Here is a 21954-nt window from a genome sequence, read left to right as displayed (position 1 = left end):
ATTTACTGGTTTTGACTGTATGGTAGACTTGCACAAGTCTCTAAGGTAATAATTTATAGCTGAAATGATAATTTATAAAATAAATAACAGGCTGGAGTCCTTACTGTCCCATTATCTAGACTTGCCTCTTTAAAGGATAGAATTACTATACATCCATTGGCTTAGCCTTCTGTACAGCCTTGGAGCAAGGCTAACTGTATAGCACAGGTTTACTTTGTTGATATCAAGGTAATTTGAGTAGAAACAGAATGAATAATGATGATGTCAGTTACATAATGCTTGAATAGTTTAGGTAGCACAAGGGTTTCAGGTAACAGTGGTTTCAGGTGGAAGTGTGCTTGGAGATTGAAAGATGCTTTGAGGAAGAAGTGTTGTTTAAGGTTGAAAAGTTATTCAAGGTGACTCTGTGATTTGAGGTGATTTAGTTACTTTCCTTTGATGAAATATTAATTACTCATGCTCACAAGCAGTCAAATGTTGCTGGCTTGTCAATAACGTTTTAAGGGATCCAAAACACAGTTTAGTACCACAGATATACAATAGGACAGAATATGGGTTCACAATTTAGGATCATAATCATGAAAGGGCCTCAGAAGTCTTATTTAAATAATACAGCTGAAAATAACAGAGACCTCCTTTCATTTCCAAAGTCTTGGAAGTAACCATTCCATTTCCAGTGTTTTTACCTGAAAACTACGGGAAAGTGAATGAAGCAACTCCAGCATGGTGAATAATAAATGAGGTATACATGTTCTTAGGTGTGTCAGAGTGGTTCCCAACCAGCAGCAGCAGCAGCACACACACACACACACACACACACACACACACACACACACACACACACACACACACACACACACACACACACACACACACACACACACACACACACACACACACACACACACACACACACACACACACACACACACACACACACACACACACACACACACACACACACACACACACACACACACACACACACACACACACACCGACAGCCCCCATCAATTAACAACAATACAGAAGGATCATTATAGTATCACAGTTTCAGGCTTCAGTAGGTGAGGAATTGTGGACAGATTCACCCAAACAATGAAATGGTGTTCCTACAGCAACAAACTATGTTAATGAGTTCCGTCAGGTTATCCGCACCATGATCTGCTGTAAATACTCTGACCATGGGGTCACTTTTCATCATGCTCCTGCACACAACAGATTTCAAAGTCCAACCAATAAACCTCTCCCTGGGAACTCACGATCTTCTACACCACATGAAAGTTCTGTCCCTGCAGTCCACCATGGGGCACATCTAGCCTACTCTATACAAATGTAGAAGTAGTACAAAAGTCTTACCACAACCCTTTTCAAAATGAAGATTATTCAAATCTGGGTTATACCTTACCCTGAAATGGCTCCATGTTGAAACTTAGCAAAAACAGAACTAAATTTACATAAATAAAACCTGGTTTGGTTTTATAAGAATCTAGGCCTAGTCATAGGTATTCTAGGCTGAAAATGGAAACAGGACCCAAATCATGTAAATTTGAGTTTTGACTGTTTGACTATTTATCCTGATACATATAGTACACTTCCAGAAGAACATCAGTATACTTAAGTAAAAGCTTTGAGTATTAAATGAAAGCTTTCTGAAGGTTAACACAGAACGTAATAGCGCATGGGACTCACACTGTGTACCATAACAGTGTTCACGAATAGCGTCTGACCCTCTGACAAATCCGGCAGATTCGCCAATGGTCAGACAGAAGTCTACAACCCACCGGCCCCAGTGTCTGACTGTATATTTCACAATGACTTTGACTGAAGTTGTTTTATGTGACATGTGACACTTGTTTGCTGTTTATAAATCTTATGTTTGTTAATAATTTCAATGTCAATTATAGAAATATTACATCTGAAATGTGTGTTTAATTTTATTCCATGGGTCCTGTGAATTTTCAATGGGTCAGACAGACATCTGAAACTTACAGGACCCAAAGTCCTGTGACTTTGAAACACCATTCGTGAACACTGCCATAACAATGTAGTTCAGAAAGCACAGCAGACCAGAACAGTGTCGTTATATGGACCTGTGAAGATCCGGGTTAGAATTGGTCTTCAGCAACCCACACTTGTTGTAAGAGGCGACTAACAAGTGACTTGGTTGACATATATCATTGCATCCCAATTGCATAGATTGATGCTCATGCTGTTGATCACTTGATTGTCTGTTCCAGTCTCGATTATTTACAGGCCGCCACCATATAGCTGGAATATTGCTGAGTGCAGCACTCAACACCAATCCAACCCTATCACAGCTATATGATGTGATATAAATGATTGAAATGAATGAAATAGAGACAATATTTGGTCATTTGTGTGTATCACAGGAATGATACTGTTTATGTGTTTGGTGTTTTTTTGTAATATTGAGTACAGGTCCTCTTTCCCCCAATGGGAATCTTTTGCCCTTTACATGAAGCAATTTTGTTGTGGTACTGAAGCAATATGACCCGACAAAGCTAGTACTGAAAACAGCTATCAATAAAACAGGGTCCCCAGATGATAGTCCATGATGCATGATCACTGTGTAGATGTGCGACCACAAAGCTTCTTCAACGTCATCAATATCACAGTGGGTCTAAAGTTTGACTGACAGTCCTTGATGCACAAGCATATGTAGATTTCTGATACCAAATGACCTTTCTAAGCTGGCTCAGCACACAGTTATCTGTTTTTCAGTGTGACTTTGCAAAGATATACATGTAGATTGTGTGTTGCTGCACACAAAAAAGCCTACAATGGCATATGCAATATTAAACACGAAAATGTGTACCATGATTGATCTACAAAGTGAAGCTCATATAATTATTTTACTGTTCATCCAAAAGATATGAGATTTAGGCAACTGAACAAACAGAACAAATAACACACACCTCACTGTAAACAATAGGCAAACTGGGTGCATAGTTGAAGTATTTACTTTTGTTAGCAATGTCCGAGTGATATTTTCACAGCAGTATGTAAAGATTCAAGCTTGAACCAGACAATCCTGTGACTGATTTTATTCATAATACCCCATGCTGTCTTGCAAAAACAAAACAAATCAACAGTCAGTCACCAGGCAAGAAAAATCATTAATTAGGTCATCTCTAAATCAAGTCAGTATTTGTTTGGGACCTTCTCTAACAGGATTGCCATTCACAAAGCCTTTGTAGTGTGATGACCTGTCACAACTATACAGTTCATCACAGGCCTACAAACCTTGTAGTGCTACAAAAGCCTTGTGCCTCAGGTCCCCGGTGCTTAATCAAGTTAAAAGTCAAATATTAAGAAGATGTTGGGAGTTTCAAACACAGGATCCTAACGTTGTTATGTGGCAAAGTTTCTGATAGTCTGCCTCACTAGAGACCATATAATAGATTATATTTATTATATCTGGTCTCACAGTCCCTGAACCGTATTATTTTCCCTACTGCCTAGCCCTCCCTGCAATGCTGATGCCCTAAATGAAGCAAATCTAGATTTCTTCAGGTTCTGTATCTCTGGTCTCCCTGAATTTCCTTTTGAATTTAATTGGGTTTATTTGTTACTATCAAAATTTATATTTCAGAGACTTAGCGTTACTCTAAGCTTCTGAAGGCAAGGGTTGTTTGAGGCTGAAATAAGTCTTATAGGGAACTTCAATGGTCATTGAAAAGACTTAAGCACTCCACTCTTATTGTTACATAAGCCAACTGGTCCAGTATGTGTCCTACTTTGAATGGAGGTCAGACAACTGGACAACTATATGTCCTTGTAGTAAGAGTCATATTACATGTGATAAGCAAGGAGACACTTAGACCTCACTTGTGAGAGAATGTATTGGCCTTGGAACAATTATCAAATCACTAAAGGTTCACCCAGATACTGACAATTGCATAAATAACCACAGGTATTTGTTTCATTTTTCACAATAACATGGTAAGATTTTGTGAAAATATATTTATTTTCTAAACTAGAACCCCCAAAATGCATGACAGCAAATATATATACACAATTAATACTAATTACATTTACTGTCAAACAAAATATCATTCAAACTCTTATCTTCACTTGACAATAATTAACTCAGAATTGCTGGGTTGTAAAACTTATATCCCTAAGTTCTGCTTACTCAGTTGTCTGAAGCTATCAAAACATCAAATGTCTCATCAAAACACAGACAGGATGTGACCTGTAAACAGCTTTAAATTTAACTTGACCTCTACTCAAAATTTCCCAAAGTAAGTGTGTGTTGAATGTTGGAAGATCCAGAACTGCCAGTGGAGAGAGCCCCAGAGTGTAGGATCCCCACACATGCTGCTGTCGACACACCATGCAGCTTTAACAAACATGTTACTACATATCCCGTCTCCATGCCTACCTGCATAACATAACAGCCAGTCATTATACAGTCCCCACTGAAAGGACAGGGGTCGTGCAGCTCCACATAAGGTTCCTTGAAAGTAAGCCCACCTCTACACTGTGGAAATACTTCCTGGAAGATAGTGTTGACCAATCAGCTGTGGCCATACTTCTATCACATATCAGTGTACAACCCTGAACTAATCACAACATGGGCTCTGTCAAAAACTAGGTCACAGACCGCAAATGTCATGGCCTATTATGTCTGCGTTTAGTTAAATCTACAAGGCTAAATAAGTTACATAACTGACATTTTAACCAGTGCTCACAATATACACCATATATCTGTACCCTAATTCATCACACAATCCATATGCATCAAATGAATGTAAAATCTGTCGTAAATTGATTACCTTGCACAATATAACTTTTTACTATCTGGTTATACACTATGTCTTTTACTGATACAATAAAACATGTACTTAAATTTGTATAAAAGGTTTATTATCTCATATGAAACAGGGATATACCTTGGTTAAGTTGTTACACAATGCACATATGTCCTCACATAGTAAAACAAGTTCATACCTTTTGTCTAAACATGGTATATTAAACATATACTACTTGCATTACCTTTAAATTACCAGGCATAAGAAACTGTATATTTCCTGGTTATTCAACATGTATATATTACCTCTACATACTGTTATAGCCCATGCTTTATATATTAATGATAACGTAATGAAAATTCCTTTCTTTCAAGTGTGATTTTGTGTTCATGATAAACCTGTATGTATGTAAGAACTTGACTCACAGTATGTATGGCTGATATGAAGCTGATGTCACATTAATTTTGAACTCACTCACTCACCTATATAACCAACAGTACAGTCTGGTTATGTGATGGTATATCACCTTGTTAATGCAATGAGTGACAGCTTATTTGATGTACATCATAACAACACAGACACCATCAAAACAGATGGTGCATTGTCAACTGATGGCTTTATTTAAACAAGGTCACAAGGGAGATAATAAAAGTCTGTAAAGTCTACCATAAATGCCTACAAAAGAGCTGTTCAATTTTGGAATGTCCTAAACTTGGCATTTATTCAGGACAGGCATACATTGTTTCAAGGGAAAAGATCAATTTTGAGAACACCCCCAAAAGAACTCTCGTATTAAAGACGGGTGTTTCTTCATCAGCTAACCCAGGAACACATGTTCAATGGTATACGGTATTAGTAAATAACAATGTATGTATCAGCATAGAAATAAAACAGATACAATTCTACATTTATCATCACCAAGATAAAGAGACAACTATTTTGGTGGTACACAACAGATCCAGGTATGAAGACAATATAATTAAAACTAATTATATTTTCATCAATTATTCCATCAAAATCACTCTTGTTAGCATTTTCATCATTAGTAGACATTATCATGACACATTTAAGACAAGAGTTCCAAAATGACAATCAGTCAATATTTCCCCATAATTTTGAGAAACATTTGTAGACATGGTTAATGTGAGTAGGGTGTCATGTGAGTGTTGCTACACAACTAAGAGCACGAGAAGCCGGAAGCCAAAATCAATGTGTTGATAGTTACAACATGAATAATTTACTTAACTGTGTACTTATTTCAGTTGTTATCACCTTTGCCAGTTCTTGGAAAGTACAGAGCCGTAGATCAGCTAGCTTTTATACTTAGACCCGTAACAAAAGTGTAAACAAATGACAAAGACGCATCCTGCAACACCTTATGATCTGGGACCCCATGTTTCTAATGGAGTAAACGTTATCTTGCATAACCTTTAAGGATATTATCATAAATAACATATGAGACTTGTTGTTATTCAGTGGAATCACTTCAACGCCTGCAACAGCACGCACTGCTGTGTTAAATGTTTACTGCACAATCACAATGATGATGCTCTGATGTTTTGTAATAATAATAGCCAACTGTCGATATGTGCCTGACGGCTGGGTTTTACATGACACGTGATTCCTGCGTATTTGACGCAACAATTTTTAAAAAGACTCTCAAAATTTTATCATACGAGTCAAGCTTGACGCAAGTTTTATGAGTGACCCTCAGAATTCAGTTCAATAAAATTGATTTGATAAGCAAATCGCATGATAGTTTTCGTTTTATTACAAACTGTGTTGAAAACGTTCGTGATATTAACAGAAAGTACGGGAACACCGAATGCCTAAAAATAGAACCATGCTAGAATGCGGTAAAGATACCAGCCAATAGCATTTGAGTGTGTCGTTCACTAAATTTAGACAGCCAATAACAGTTGAATACGTCATTCGCTATGTTTAGACTATGTTTTGGTCATTTAAGCATTGTCTGTCAAGCTAAGAAACAGTGGTCGCTTGACTCGTTTTTCGGTAATGAAAGCAAGAAAAACAAATCTCCTGACGTTTCTAATGATGAGCACCAAAACCAGCTGCAAAAGCATGACCTGTGATGTGTGGATTCGGGCAAAAAATAATTCGAACCCCATTTGGTTGTTTCAGAAGTCGACATGAACGAGACATCAAGCTTCTAAAGATCACATTGACGCAGTTACAATTCACGAAATGCAACAGCATTTCAGCACATTTGTCAGAAATGCAGAAAAGGCAGACTGATGGTCACATTACACAAACGTTTACTGTTTATGTGAAGGCTAAAAAATATCCCTGCTTATACTTTTAAAGATTTGATCATTCTAAAAGTTATCAATGGTGTAGAACACTGCAGTAACTTTTATAGAAATTGTCATGTAATTAAGGAATCGATCCTCCATGTTATGGAAGAACAGAAAATTGAAGCCATAAAGAGACGTTCACACATTGGCCTTATGTTGGCTGAGACTTGTGACATCACCATTCAAAACAAGCTTGCAAATTTTGTCAGGTATATTGATGGTGAACTCTCTGAGTGAACCTGCTTGTATACAGTATACTGGACTTTGTTAAACAGTGAAAAATATACTGTTTATTAGCTAATCATAAAAATGACAAAACAACACTAAACAACAAAATATTTGCCCAAAAAATCTTGCTTTTTGATTCACACAAATAAATATAACACTAAAATTTTCATGACTCCCAAATAATTAAAATAACACCCAAAAATAAATACTGTGAGTCACCATGACTCCCATTTTTTAAAGTCTTTATCAGTTTAACTGGGCATGACACCCTAGCAAGGCATCTTTTAAATGGCAAGAATTCAGACCGGAATGGGTACATAGCCCTTCTGTAATATGTTCAGGATAATGTGCCATTCATGTACACTGAATAATGCATAAATATCAAAAATATATATCAAACTCTGATATCAATGACATTTGTCAATCACAATAAAATGCCCTTATGGTTTCAGTTTCAGTTTTTATCATTATTTTTCATTCTTAACTTTAATCCAACACACGACAATTTATTGTATTTCCATTACATTTTATCACAGCAGTAAAAGTAACAGAGAAATCAACCATGTAACTGCCATAGTCAAATCTCATATTTGAGATCAATCTATGCTTAAACACAAAATGTAACGAAAAATAAAAATAAAAACAAAATAATAAAATGAGGCAAATAAATATTACCATCATCATGAAGTACATAACAATATGTGAAACTACAAATATCTGAATGCATCTTGTACTGGGGTTTGTTGTCGCTGCAAGCAGTATTCTAAGATGCTTCGGTGAAAGATCAAAGGCGCCGACAGTACTTTATCAGACGATAATGTGCACTTTTTGCATTACGTCACAATGTATTTGCGTCACTGCGCCATTCTAATCTGCCCCCTTGTAATCGAACACTTTTGCATTACGTCACAATGTAACCGACGTCACGATGCATGTCAGTTTTCATCGCCTCATACAGCCTCCTACAGTAAACTACTCCGTTGCATCCCGTTTCTTGGTTTGCAGTTGCTTCACGCAGCTTACATCACTGGTGGAAACGTTACGTTTATGTTTTTCGACGTTTAAAATGTCTCAATTTTCAGCGACACGGTAATGTTCGCAATGTTGACATTCCCACAATGCAATTGTGGAATGTCCCTTGACTACTCAGCTTCATCTGGATGTACTGATTTAAACTTACGTTGGTAGTAGAAATGTGATGTTCATATTGCCCCATATGGTTTACGTAAATCACAGATGTAATTAAAACATAATTTAGAGAAGATAATTAATCCGAACGTAAACCGCCATCAAACTGTTTATCAATTGCCTTTTCTGGTAACGTTCGTCTTAACGTAGGGGGCAGACACATCAATAGAACAGCGCGCCAGTTTTTTTAATTTAGGTCACCGACATCGTCGTTTGTTTTCTGCCTTAGATTAATCGTAATTATCCTTAGAAAGTAATGAATTTGGCATCTTAGAAAAGAAATACAGTTCGCTCTAGAGCGAACTGTATTTCTTAAATATAAGCTGGTCATGCATAGTCTGTTTTTATCAGTTTCTAGACAGACAAGACATGACACGATTTTATTGTGACCTGATTTATATATAATGAAAGCCGTTTAACTTGAAGGGCTTGAAGGGCTTGAAGGGCTGGAGCAAAATATGTGGAGCAAAACCAAACCTGCTCCTGACAAACACACCAACAGAGGGATTATCATAAATCTACATAACAACTATAGTACTGTCAGAAATAGAAAAAAACTGTTTTTAGTCTGTTACTCTGTATCCCTAAAATTAACACAATTGCAAATAGCATATGTCGAAATAACCCACTTCGGCCTAACTGGGCGTTCAGTGGGATACGTAATACGATATCCAGAAAAGCATGTTTACTCGTAAAATTGGGCAAAACTTAGAAAAAATACGAATAGCTGCTGAAAACAATAGATCAGACTATAGATGGCAATTAGGTCGCTCAGCCAGGTATGACAACAGACCGTCGACTCACCTGGCATGAAATGCACGTGCTGCCTACAGGCACAAGGGGTCATCTCAAAGATATTTTGTGCTTTTTCATGTGTGTTGACTATGTCTCATCTACTGATTAACATCTTACGTATCTTTCTTTCATAAAGTTTATGTTGAGATATGTAAGAGAGTATTATACCCCGAAACCATAGAAACGCATCGTAGCATATAGGTGGCATGACCACCCGAAGATCGACAGGACTGGATATTATTTGTAAATTGTTATGACGTGCCATGTACATCCCCAGTATAATTGCCCTAAAGGATTATCTTATCTTAGCTGATATCTCTATCCCCAAGCCCGGCCCCAGGTTTTGCTTTTGAGGCGACCCCTCCTATCTGTTTCTTTTTATAGTGACAGTGAGACTGCATGGTAGCTACATCCTTAATAGTTTCGGCATAAAAGTTATTATTTTTTACATCAGCTATCGTTTATAATGAATCTACGTCTAATTTCAAATTGGGCATTTAAAAAGTGTCCTTTGTAATACAATATCGTCGCACACTCATTTGCATAAAGCCATGGTCTGTTCCAAATAAGTCTTTTTGGACTTAGACCAAAAAAACGCATTGCTCATTTCTGCACTAATTTCCCTTCAGTAAAGTCCTTTTTCTCCGTTTCCTATCTCTCTACCACTGAGACTGTAGTTAGGCTGAACTTAGTTTAACAGATATTTCACACTTTCACATATCAACTACATAAATTGTAGAGATAAATGAGAAAATACAGTTTTTTTCTATTTCCGACAGTACTTTAGTTGCAATTCTACATGGGGACTAGTCGCACATCAACAAAAGGAATTATTATGTAAGCATATTTTTCCGGCTACCTGATTGGTCTAGGGGTGGTCACGTGACCGTCGACAGAAAAGCATATTGACTCAAACCCAGGTCCGACCAAAAGTCATATTGACTTGAGTTACTATGACGTCAAGCTGTGACGTCATTCTATTGTTTACGTCACAGTATTGTTGACATAACAATATTGGTTTGTAGTGAAACTAAAATTACTTTTCTTGACTAAATAGACATGACGTGGTTTTTAGAAGCTTTTTTTCGGTGATTACATCATAAAACAATTATGGACTGGTGAATTCGGTCAATACCTGTTTCTATGGACCCGTGAAAATGACTTCGTCCTCAGTCAATATTGCTTTTCGTGGGTCCATGAACACAGGTATTAACCGAATTCACCAGTCTATATTTGTATAAAGTTGCACATCTACATACTGACTAGTTACACTTCAACATGGGGATTAGTTGCACCCCAACAACAAAATAAAAGGTTGCACATCCACAAAAGGAAAAGTTGCATCTCAACATATTGACTAGTCAAACTTCAACATGGGGATTAGTTGCACTGATAAGTTTGCTGCCACTGTAACACTGTTTCCCAGCAGGTCAGGTGATGAAGGTGTGTTCAGTCATACATGTCATGACTCCAGTTGTGTGTGGTTGCTATCAACAAAGATTAATTCATTCGTGCAGGTTGTAAATCTATATGTAGCTCAATACCTCATTCAGTATAATGTATTTACCAAATGAGACTGGCATTCAATCTAGATGATGATGATGATGATGATTGTGTTACAACAACAATCCTTGTGAACGATCTCATCAGTCCATGACTGACCAGCAGCCAGCAAGATGCCAGACACAACCCTGAGGTTCTACCTGTGTACAGAGATGACAGAGGCTAGCCCTTTGCCCAATGCAGACAAGCTTCCTCTTTACCATGGCCAAACCCACCTCCAACACCCGACTATGTTTGCATAAATATGCCAGACAACACACTGCACTGTGGTCTACACTTGTTCCACTGCAGCTGCCACTGTGGTTGCTGATGCAGTAGAGGACCACACCCTCTGCTATGGTTTACAGACTTTTACAGGTCTGATTAGCTTGGGGGTGGAGAGAGAGAAAGGGAGAGAGAGGTGGAGAGAGAGAGAGGTGGAGAGAAGAGAGAAAGAGAGAGAGAGATAGGGGAGGGGAGGGGGGAGGCACGCTTGTAGGGTGGGAATACACATGTACTTTTGCAACTGAATCTTTGTTTGACATGACTGTGGATTGGTCAGTATAACATACAAAACAAGCTAACTCTATTTAAAATGTGAACATTACTGTCTGTTGAGTAACCATGGTAACAAGAATCAAGAACTAGCAGAGATTTGTTCGCTCTCTTAATAAGATTATTAGAAGGCTGCAGTGACAATACTTTTCATCACATTCATTTATTAATTCATCTACTTTTCAGCTACTTATTTATACCTTTTTCTGCCATTTCATCTACAATAACAGAAAATGAGCAAATACACAATGCTCACAAATATAAAAACACATCAAGCTCATGATATGTTCCAAGAAGTTTTACAATTTATTACAACCAGCAAAAAATGTTTATCATTCTGGATCCAATCTCATTCAACAACATTTTTCAGCCAACAAGATGGCAGTACTTAATCACATTCAATTTACATGGGCGAACTAGATTTGTCTTAGTCAAGTATTTGTAATTAATGTTTAGTATGAAAATGAAACAGTTTCCCCATGCAAATTATCATTTTCTAAACAGGTATACCATATTTGAAAAAATGACAAATGAAGGCACTTATTTCTACCATAAACAGCTAGTTAAATTTGTTGTCAGGGATCGAGTGGTAGTGTAACTTAGATCACTCCCTGAAAAAACTAAAACATTTTCGATATTAGTTTTGGCCATCATGTACCTCTTCTACATTGCTGTTGTCTGTAAATATATCGGCAATAAATACATAAATGCAAGTGATGCTTGGTCATTTGATTGGCTAGCCAGAGCAATTATTTTCCCATTTACTTTTCTACACACCAAAAAACATTTGGCCACAGACTTCTTTTTCCTTCTCAGCTGATAATGTGTTGCCAGTTTCCCTAAACATTAAAGTAATGTCATTAATATCTTATCAAAACCCTGCATTTAGGATTTTCCCGTCATTAGCATGGTTAGTTTGTTGTAACTTGATTACCTCTACTGACCTTATTTCCTTGTTATTGGTCAAAATATCATCAATACAACAGACATTTCAAAATAATGTGAGCTAATTTTAGCCAGCTGTAAGGCCAAGGTGTTTTTAAATGTACTGGCTCTACATTGGACCCTAATAGCACAAAAAAAAGCACGTCAATATATCTGAACACATATAGGACTACTGGACCCTAAAGCACGTCAATGATCCATGGTAACTCGCATCAATAGATCTGAACACATATAGGACTACTGGACCCTAACAGCAGAGGATGTGAGCTCAATGATCAATGGTAACCGGCACCAATGGATCTGAACACATATAGGACTACTGGACCCTAACAGCAGAGGATGTGAGCTCAATGATCAATGGTAACCGGCACCAATGGATCTGAACACATATAGGACTACTGGACCCTAACAGCAGAGACTGCAACCTCAATGATCCATGGTAACCGGCACCAATGGATCTGAACACATATAGGACTACTGGACCCTAACAGCAGAGGATGTGAGCTCAATGATCCATGGCAACCTGCACCAATGGATCTGAACACATATAGGACTACTGGACCCTAACAGCAGAGAATGTGATGTCAGTGATCAATGGCAACCTGCACCAATGGATCTGAACACATATAGGACTACTGGACCCTAACAGCAGAGAATGTGAACCTCAATGATCATGGTGCACCAATGGATCTGAAACCATGCACCAATGGATCTGAACACATATAGGACTACTGGACCCTAACAGCAGAGAATGTGATGTCAGTGATCAATGGCAACCTGCACCAATGGATCTGAACACATATAGGACTACTGGACCCTAACAGCAGAGAATGTGACGTCAGTGATCAATGGCAACCTGCACCAATGGATCTGAACACATATAGGACTACTGGACCCTAACAGCAGAGAATGTGATCGTCAGTGATCAATGGCAACCTGCACCAATGGATCTGAACACATATAAGACTACTAGACCCTAACAGCAGAGAATGTGACGTCAGTGATCAATGATAACCAGCACTGATGACCACAACACTTTGAAGTAGGATATTCAAAGATCTACAAAAACATTGTGACTCAGCATTAGTGTAAAGATCACATGCTGTATGTAATGGAAAGAACTCCTCATACACACACATGTACCAACCTAATCAAGGTGCTGGGTGTCTTCAGGTTCACCCTTCTTGATGTAAAACAAGCATATGTCTATGGATCTCCTCACTCTGTAACTCTAACGTCAGAAATTGATAAAAGCCTCTTGACCTTCCTACAACTTCCATACACTTGTTTTCCAAAATGTCTTCACTAATGGCCTACAACATACCTGGGATGAGTTACCTGCCCCTGTTACCTCATAAACAAACATGGTGGCAAACATGGTTTACAACTTGGAGTTTGAAATTGTGAATAACAATAAGTTTATGATTTAACTGTTTACTTGATCTGGGTTTCAAGTTTCTTGTTAGCTATTAAAAGAGACTGAAACTACTTCAATTTGTTTTTATTTCATATAAACTATACATTCATTTAGGAAATGAATTCAAATGAGAAATAAAAACCTATTCCACTAGTAATAGTAGTATTGCATTAGTTGGTTGCAATAGACTATCACTATCGCAATAGTTGTTTCCCCTCAATAGTCACCCCTACTGAACACAGCATACTGATCAGATGAAAATCATGAAAATGGATGACATCATACTAAGTGTTTCTCAACAATGAGGTCCTTTGACATCTTATGACTTAACAATGACCAAAACCACATAATGTTGCACACAGATACCGGAAAGTTAGATCATCCTATACTTACAGATGACAAAAGCATGATAAGATGTTACTGGCCAAATGACAAGAGTGAGTGAGTTTAGTTTTACGCTGCATTCAGCAATATCCCAGCTATATGGCGGCAACCTGTAAATAATTGAGTCTGGACCAGACAATCCAGTGATCAACAGCATGAACATCAATCTGCGAAGTTGGGAACCGATGTCATGTGTCAACCAAGTCAGCGAGTCTAACCACCCGATCCCATTAGTCACCTCTAACAACAAGCATGGGTTACTGAAGGTTCATTCTTACCTGGACCTTCATGGGTCCAAATGACAACAGAGTCTAACTACAATAACTGACAATACACATCTAAAACAAAATTCATTTCTGAAGAGCAAAAATAAAATTTAAACATCTAAATTTCTCACCTACAACAAGTACAATGTATCATACAAGAACTTTTCACTAAAAAGAATTTTAAAAATTCAATCAGAAACTTTAACACAACTAAATACGGTGACAAATTCAGTTTTATGTGAATAATATAAAGTCTGTCATTGCACAAGGCAGCAGACAAATAACAACCACAGGCTGCTGCCATGACAGTGAGCTCAAACAGTTTCACCAAGTACTGAATATTTATGATTCTGCCTAACTGTTTCTTTTTATCAATATAGAAGCAAAATGATATGGACTAAATTAACTGGGTTTAGAACTGTGATCAGCAAAGCTGTTACACATATTTTGTGGAACCAATAGTATTTACTGCCTGAATATAAACCATGTGAATGTAGCATTGCACTTATTGTAAATGAAATTAATCAGTCTTCTCTAAACAAAATACTGAATCCTCAATTCATTCATTTACTTCACAATACTTATCATGGACATCATTATATATGTCCTTAACATACCATAACATATCAATGATATCATAATGTTATAACACACCACTGCAAAAAATTACTTATATCAGGGAAAACTTAATGTGTTTCCTATTTCTGGTTTCAGACAGAAAACCTAACTTAGATCTAAAGTTCACTATTAGCAGCCTGTGATAGTGAACATTCCTTTTGTCTAGTACGACTACGACTAAGATTTATTGAACATAGTGCCGAAATACAGGTTTGGGCCAGTAGACCCAAAAGTATTTAGCACAGAATGTTCATTAATGAAAACATCATGCTAGTTATGAGTACATAGATTTCCTGCTGATTTTATGCTTTGTATTCTACAAGATATTTGCTGTTAGTGTTTGCATTATGCATCAATATAGACTATGCAAATAAATTGTTTCCTAGGCTCCTGATGAAAATATATTTAATCAAGCTGCAGTATTCTAAACAGCCTGTGTGTTAGACACACAAACTTTTTACAACAAAATGAAAAAAGAAATGTTTACAAATAAGGCCAGACCAATTCTATTCCTTGTTTTACAGATTTTTGTCCTCAGAAAATCTAAAAGCAGGACCGAAAAAATTTTTTATTATTTTACTTTTGGCAAGTTACGAAGTGTATATGAGGCAAATCACAATCTAAAAAAAATTTTCTTGTAAATTACATGTTTGACAAATAAAACATCAGGATTTTATTTTTTTAGCGGGAAAATTAACTTCTTTTTTCTTTCTTATTCTTGAAAAAATATGACCGGTGGAGCCATAAAACAAGAAATAAAATTGGTCTGGCCTAAACATTTGTATCAAACATTAGACCAATAAACTTGACAAATAGACTGTTTGAAAGATTTTACAGTTGGGATTACAGTTTCTTTGTAAATTACAGATTCCATTACTTTTGGGGTTGAGTCCCATCCGGGATTAAAACCCACACTTTCAAGAGTCAAGCACCTTATCGCCTGTACACAACGCCAGCAACCTGACAAACTCGGCCACTGCAACTCATCCCCACATGTACAGATCCTGTTGGCTCAGAAGGCCCTTGCCACAGCTATCAATTGCCTAACATGTCTGATTCCGCAAGAAGTGTTGGATAACATTCAAAAATTAATACTTTCATACACAACATAGCTAGTTTTGTCAACTATTAGTATTATCATGTCACATTTTAAAGCCTTCCTGTAGAATATAAGCATGTTTTAACACAAAATTAATTAAGCATGACGCCAATAACAGCTGGCGACCTAAAACACTGATGTCAAGCTCCAATCTAGTAAATCTATTTGTTGTCACACAGTAAGGACAGTTACCAGTTATTGATGATAAGCTTCATCACACATCAACACTTATGAAGTCATGCATGTCGAAATACAAAATTTGCATTTCAAAATTATTTCATATTTTTAAAATGCACAAGTAGGGAAGGAACAAATTTGGTAAGGGAGACAAATGGTTAATAAATATAATAATATAATAACAGCGTTCAAAATACCTGCCTGCCCGACCACCCGGGACGGGGTATTTTCAACATGGAGTGGCAAATTTCACATTCACCTGCCCGACAGTCAGGTTAAAATTTAGACATTTATATCAGTATTATTTTGTGGGCAGGTAGGTTTTGGTCAGGGCTGGCAAGTTTTACATCTAACCAGCCCTGTGGTCCGGCTGAAATTTTTGGGAGTTTCATACCCTGATAATTAGCTTCAGATACAATAATTTACTGCTTGTCCAAATAACCATGGTGACAGTTGTCTTCTAGTCTCCTGATACCCATGTGCAGTAACCAAGGTCTGACTGCACCTCCAGTAGTGGTTAAGCCATCCATCACCACGTTGCACTTTGGCAGATGCAGATGATAGTATGCAGGCTGCATAACCTTTCCAGGATTATATTTGTGGACTGTTGTAAACAACTCACACCATACAGGGCTGACACTGGTGGATATAGCAGAAAGATGAGATTGAAGCCCAAGTAGTTCTTCTTGTTCATCACCATGATATCAATCAGTGTGAAATTACTCATCGCATTACACTGCATACAACAAGGATGATGATACCTGGTGTTGGCCTACATGTATAGCGTGGTGACACACATCAGAAGGATGATACCTGGTGTTGGCCTACATGTATAGCGTGGTGACACACATCAGGAGGATGATACCTGGTGTTGGCCTACATGTATAGGGTGGTGACACACATCAGGAGGATGATACCTGGTGTCAGCCTACATGTATAGGGTGGTGACACACATCAGAAGGATGATACCTGGTGTTGGCCTACATGTATAGTGTGGTGACACACATCAGAAGGATGATACCTGGTGTTGGCCTACATGTATAGGGTGGTGACACACATCAGAAGGATGATACCTGGTGTTGGCCTACATGTATAGGGTGGTGACACACATCAGGAGGATGATACCTGGTGTTGGCCTACATGTATAGTGTGGTGACACACATCAGGAGGATGATACCTGGTGTTGGCCTACATGTATAGCGTGGTGACACACATCAGGAGGATGATACCTGGTGCTACATGTATAGGGTGGTGACACACATCAGGAGGATGATACCTGGTGTCAGCCTACATGTATAGGGTGGTGACACACATCAGAAGGATGATACCTGGTGTTGGCCTACATGTATAGGGTGGTGACACACATCAGGAGGATGATACCTGGTGTTGGCCTACATGTATAGTGTGGTGACACACATCAGGAGGATGATACCTGGTGTTGGCCTACATGTATAGGGTGGTGACACACATCAGGAGGATGATACCTGGTGTTGGCCTACATGTATAGGGTGGTGACACACATCAGGAGGATGATACCTGGTGTTGGCCTACATGTATAGGGTGGTGACACACATCAGGAGGATGATACCTGGTGTCAGCCTACATGTATAGGGTGGTGACACACATCAGGAGGATGATACCTGGTGTTGGCCTACATGTATAGGGTGGTGACACACATCAGGAGGATGATACCTGGTGTTGGCCTACATGTATAGGGTGGTGACACACATCAGGAGGATGATACCTGGTGTTGGCCTACATGTATAGGGTTGTGACACACATCAGGAGGATGATACCTGGTGTTGGCCTACATGTATAGGGTTGTGACACACATCAGGAGGATGATACCTGGCCTGTATAGGGTGGTGACACACATCAGGAGGATGATACTGGTGTTGGCCTACATGTATAGGGTGGTGACACACATCAGGAGGATGATACCTGGTGTTGGCCTACATGTATAGGGTGGTGACACACATCAGGAGGATGATACCTGGTGTTGGCCTACATGTATAGGGTGGTGACACACATCAGGAGGATGATACCTGGTGTCAGCCTACATGTATAGGGTGGTGACACACATCAGAAGGATGATACCTGGTGTTGGCCTACATGTATAGGGTGGTGACACACATCAGGAGGATGATACCTGGTGTTGGCCTACATGTATAGGGTGGTGACACACATCAGGAGGATGATACCTGGTGTTGGCCTACATGTATAGGGTGACACACATCAGGAGGATGACACACCTCAGTATAGCGTTGTGACACACATCAGGAGGATGATACCTGGTGTTGGCCTACATGTATAGGGTGGTGACACACATCAGGAGGATGATACCTGGTGTTGGCCTACATGTATAGGGGTGGTGACACACATCAGGAGGATGATACCTGGTGTTGGCCTACATGTATAGTGTGGTGACACACATCAGGAGGATGATACCTGGTGTTGGCCTACATGTATAGGGTGGTGACACACATCAGGAGGATGATACCTGGTGTTGGCCTACATGTATAGGGTGGTGACACACATCAGGAGGATGATACCTGGTGTTGGCCTACATGTATAGGGTGGTGACACACATCAGGAGGATGATACCTGGTGTTGGCCTACATGTATAGGGTGGTAGGGTTGTGACACACATCAGGTGGTGACACATCAGGAGGATGATACCTGGTGTTGGCCTACATGTATAGGGTGGTGACACACATCAGGAGGATGATACCTGGTGTTGGCCTACATGTATAGGGTGGTGACACACATCAGAAGGATGATACCTGGTGTCAGCCTACATGTATAGGGTGGTGACACACATCAGGAGGATGATACCTGGTGTTGGCCTACATGTATAGGGTTGTGACACACATCAGGAGGATGATACCTGGTGTTGGCCTACATGTATAGGGTGGTGACACACATCAGGAGGATGATACCTGGTGTTGGCCTACATGTATAGGGTTGTGACACACATCAGGATGATGATATATATATATCACAAATAAAAGGATTTCCTATAGGGAGCACTATGTCATGTTTGCCTGTTTCTTTTCAGTCCCCAGGGGCATAAAACTTGAAGCTGCTGCCATCGCACCGTTGCAGTAATTTTTTCAAAGGTAGAATATCTCCAGTTCAGAGCAACCTTTGGAATTACCTTTGTTGCCTAGTGCTTTATGACCTCTTATGTTTAAAATACTACATGAGCACACATCCTATCCTTGTACAGGTTGCATACACACATGTGGGCAAAACAACAAAAGTTCTGATTAAATTATACAAAGATGAATGAACTGTGTCAGACTATTATCATGCTAACCATTTGCAGTCATGGGAGTACTGCACTTTACCGGGCGCACTTTTTCAGATTAATTAGCGCTGCTGGGGTTCCCTAACCCTAACCCTAAGGATCGTAAAGGGTGCCTAACCCTAAACCTAAGGATCGTAAAGGGTGGCATACCCTTACCCTAAGGATCGTAAAGGGAGCAGCGAGGGCTGCGCCCGGTAAAGTGCATTCTAGCCGCAGTCATAACAGTAAATGACCTAGTTTTACAGTTGACAGCAATAATGTTTTTAGAATCTGGAATGAACAAAATATGGCTGCGTATTTTGCAATTTCATACTAAAATTAAAACAGAAACCTTATCCTCTATTATGTATCTTTTGTTGTAATAAAATACTTCAGCATAAGAGTTGTTTATCACCTTATTGCTGAAATAGTGAAAATATCTACACCATGTACATGCCTCTGAATGAATTCATATTCTACAACTTTAGAGAAGAGGTATAAAATTCAACAAAACTATTCCTTCAAATTAACTTGTCCACATGATTACTAGCCTGGAGCCAATGGTGATGCTAAATTTTACTAACACAGAAATGTGCCTGGTATTTATGCCTATAACTGATTACATGTTTCTCATTAATATCATACAATCCTTCCAATGTGTCAACTATTATCCACAAGGGTTGTTTTGGTTAACTATAATTTGCAACCCTCCTGTGACTGAGCTTCATTCAGGCAAAAAAACATCTTGATGATGGGAGGTCAACCATGTCCACAATACATTCACTGACCCTTGATACATGTCATGCCCACTGCTTCAGAGATCAACAGTACTTAAACAGTATACAAGAATTAAAACATCTCTCTTAGAGATCAACAGTACTTAAACAGTATACAAGAATTAAAACATCTCTCTTAGAGATCAACAGTACTTAAACAGTATACAAGAATTAAAACATCTCTCTTAGAGATCAACAGTACTTAAACAGTATACAAGAATTAAAACATCTCTCTTAGAGATCAACAGTACTTAAACAGTATACAAGAATTAAAACATCTCTCTTAGAGATCAACAGTACTTAAACAGTATACAAGAATTAAAACATCTCTCTTAGAGATCAACAGTACTTAAACAGTATACAAGAATTAAAACATCTCTCTTTGGACATTTCATCATATCCATTCATCTAAATTAGAATTAGTCTATAATTGATAAAATTATAAAAATTATAGAACTTTCTCTTTATCGTGTTGAATGCGATCAACTCTGTGTGTATGAATAAAACGCATACAATGCTTGGCCCCAAACCCTGAACTACTTATAAACCTGTATACAAACACAAACAATCGTGACCTGCTACGATTGTTGATTGTTTATGGGATTACACGTGTAACGCTGGTTAATGAGATCAGCTCTTCAGGTAACAATCACCAACACCTGACACTGGTTCCAATGAGTGCGTGTTCTGTGGTGGATGAAGCTCAACATCAACACAGATTCCTGTTTCTGCAACTTGACAACATACATTCTGTGTATTATGGTTGATGCAGCAGCGCGCGTGATAGCTACACCGACATTCACGTAGCCAGAGATTCACAACCTCGGTCTGCATCTGTTTCTCGTACTGTACTTGTTTACACCTGAACACGGACACCCACCAGCGTTTCGTCACTGGTCACACCGCGTGGAAATACACAAACACAACATTCTTATTTGCTATGCATACCTCAACAACATGGAGCATCCATTCCCTGTTCCACAGCCGTAGACCCGTCGAAGACTTGCAAATCAATGAAATTTAGCCACTTTCCTACAAATTCCCCTGTGCAAGCAGGTCATGCAGCGCCCTCTTGTATAATAACATTGAATCAGGGGGACGTAATTTACAAGGTCTTGAAAGGCGTTGTCTCCCTTAGACCGAAGTCTTCGGACCATAATAATGACGTTACAAGAAAATCTGTTGTTACGTCCTGGTAACCATGCAACATTTTTCTTTATGACAAAGCTGAAAAAGTTGAGCATCATCATTAGGGTACAAAAAACGTGGTATTATCTTTCTATTTATGAGTAGACATGTATCCTATGGATGTAAAAATATTTATGCCAGAATGCATCCATTTCTCTCTCCTTTATAAAAACCAAGGAGCAAATTTTTACGCTGCAGTAGCAAATTTCTGTTAAAACGAAACAATCTAAATTAAGTTCTCAAGAAACAATTTGAAATCGGATATTTAATCATTTAATAAAAGTGTAATATATTATCTACATGCTTTATGCTTTGTAAAGAATAAGAACATGAAAAAAAGGGATGTACGGTGTTATCTAATGTCATGTCTATTAATACTACACTCGTAAATAAA

At 38.5% G+C, this 21954-nt stretch overlaps 1 protein-coding gene across 1 annotated transcript in view; it reads right to left on the bottom strand.

The window, feature by feature from the left end:
* Positions 1 to 21429, bottom strand: part of LOC124288270 — a 109420-nt gene extending 87991 nt beyond the window's left edge. Inside the window, 1 exon segment of the mRNA XM_046724782.1 lies at positions 21321 to 21429. The gene's annotated coding sequence lies outside the window, so the exon portion shown is untranslated.
* Positions 21430 to 21954: the final 525 nt, after the last annotated feature.

This window comes from Haliotis rubra, unplaced genomic scaffold (genome assembly GCF_003918875.1).
Source record: "Haliotis rubra isolate DU_JTF1 unplaced genomic scaffold, ASM391887v1 Scf414, whole genome shotgun sequence".
NCBI classification, from domain to species: Eukaryota; Metazoa; Mollusca; class Gastropoda; order Lepetellida; family Haliotidae; genus Haliotis; species Haliotis rubra.
The sequence above is the reverse complement of the archived record's forward strand: the minus strand, read 5'-3'. Positions and strand labels throughout refer to the sequence as shown.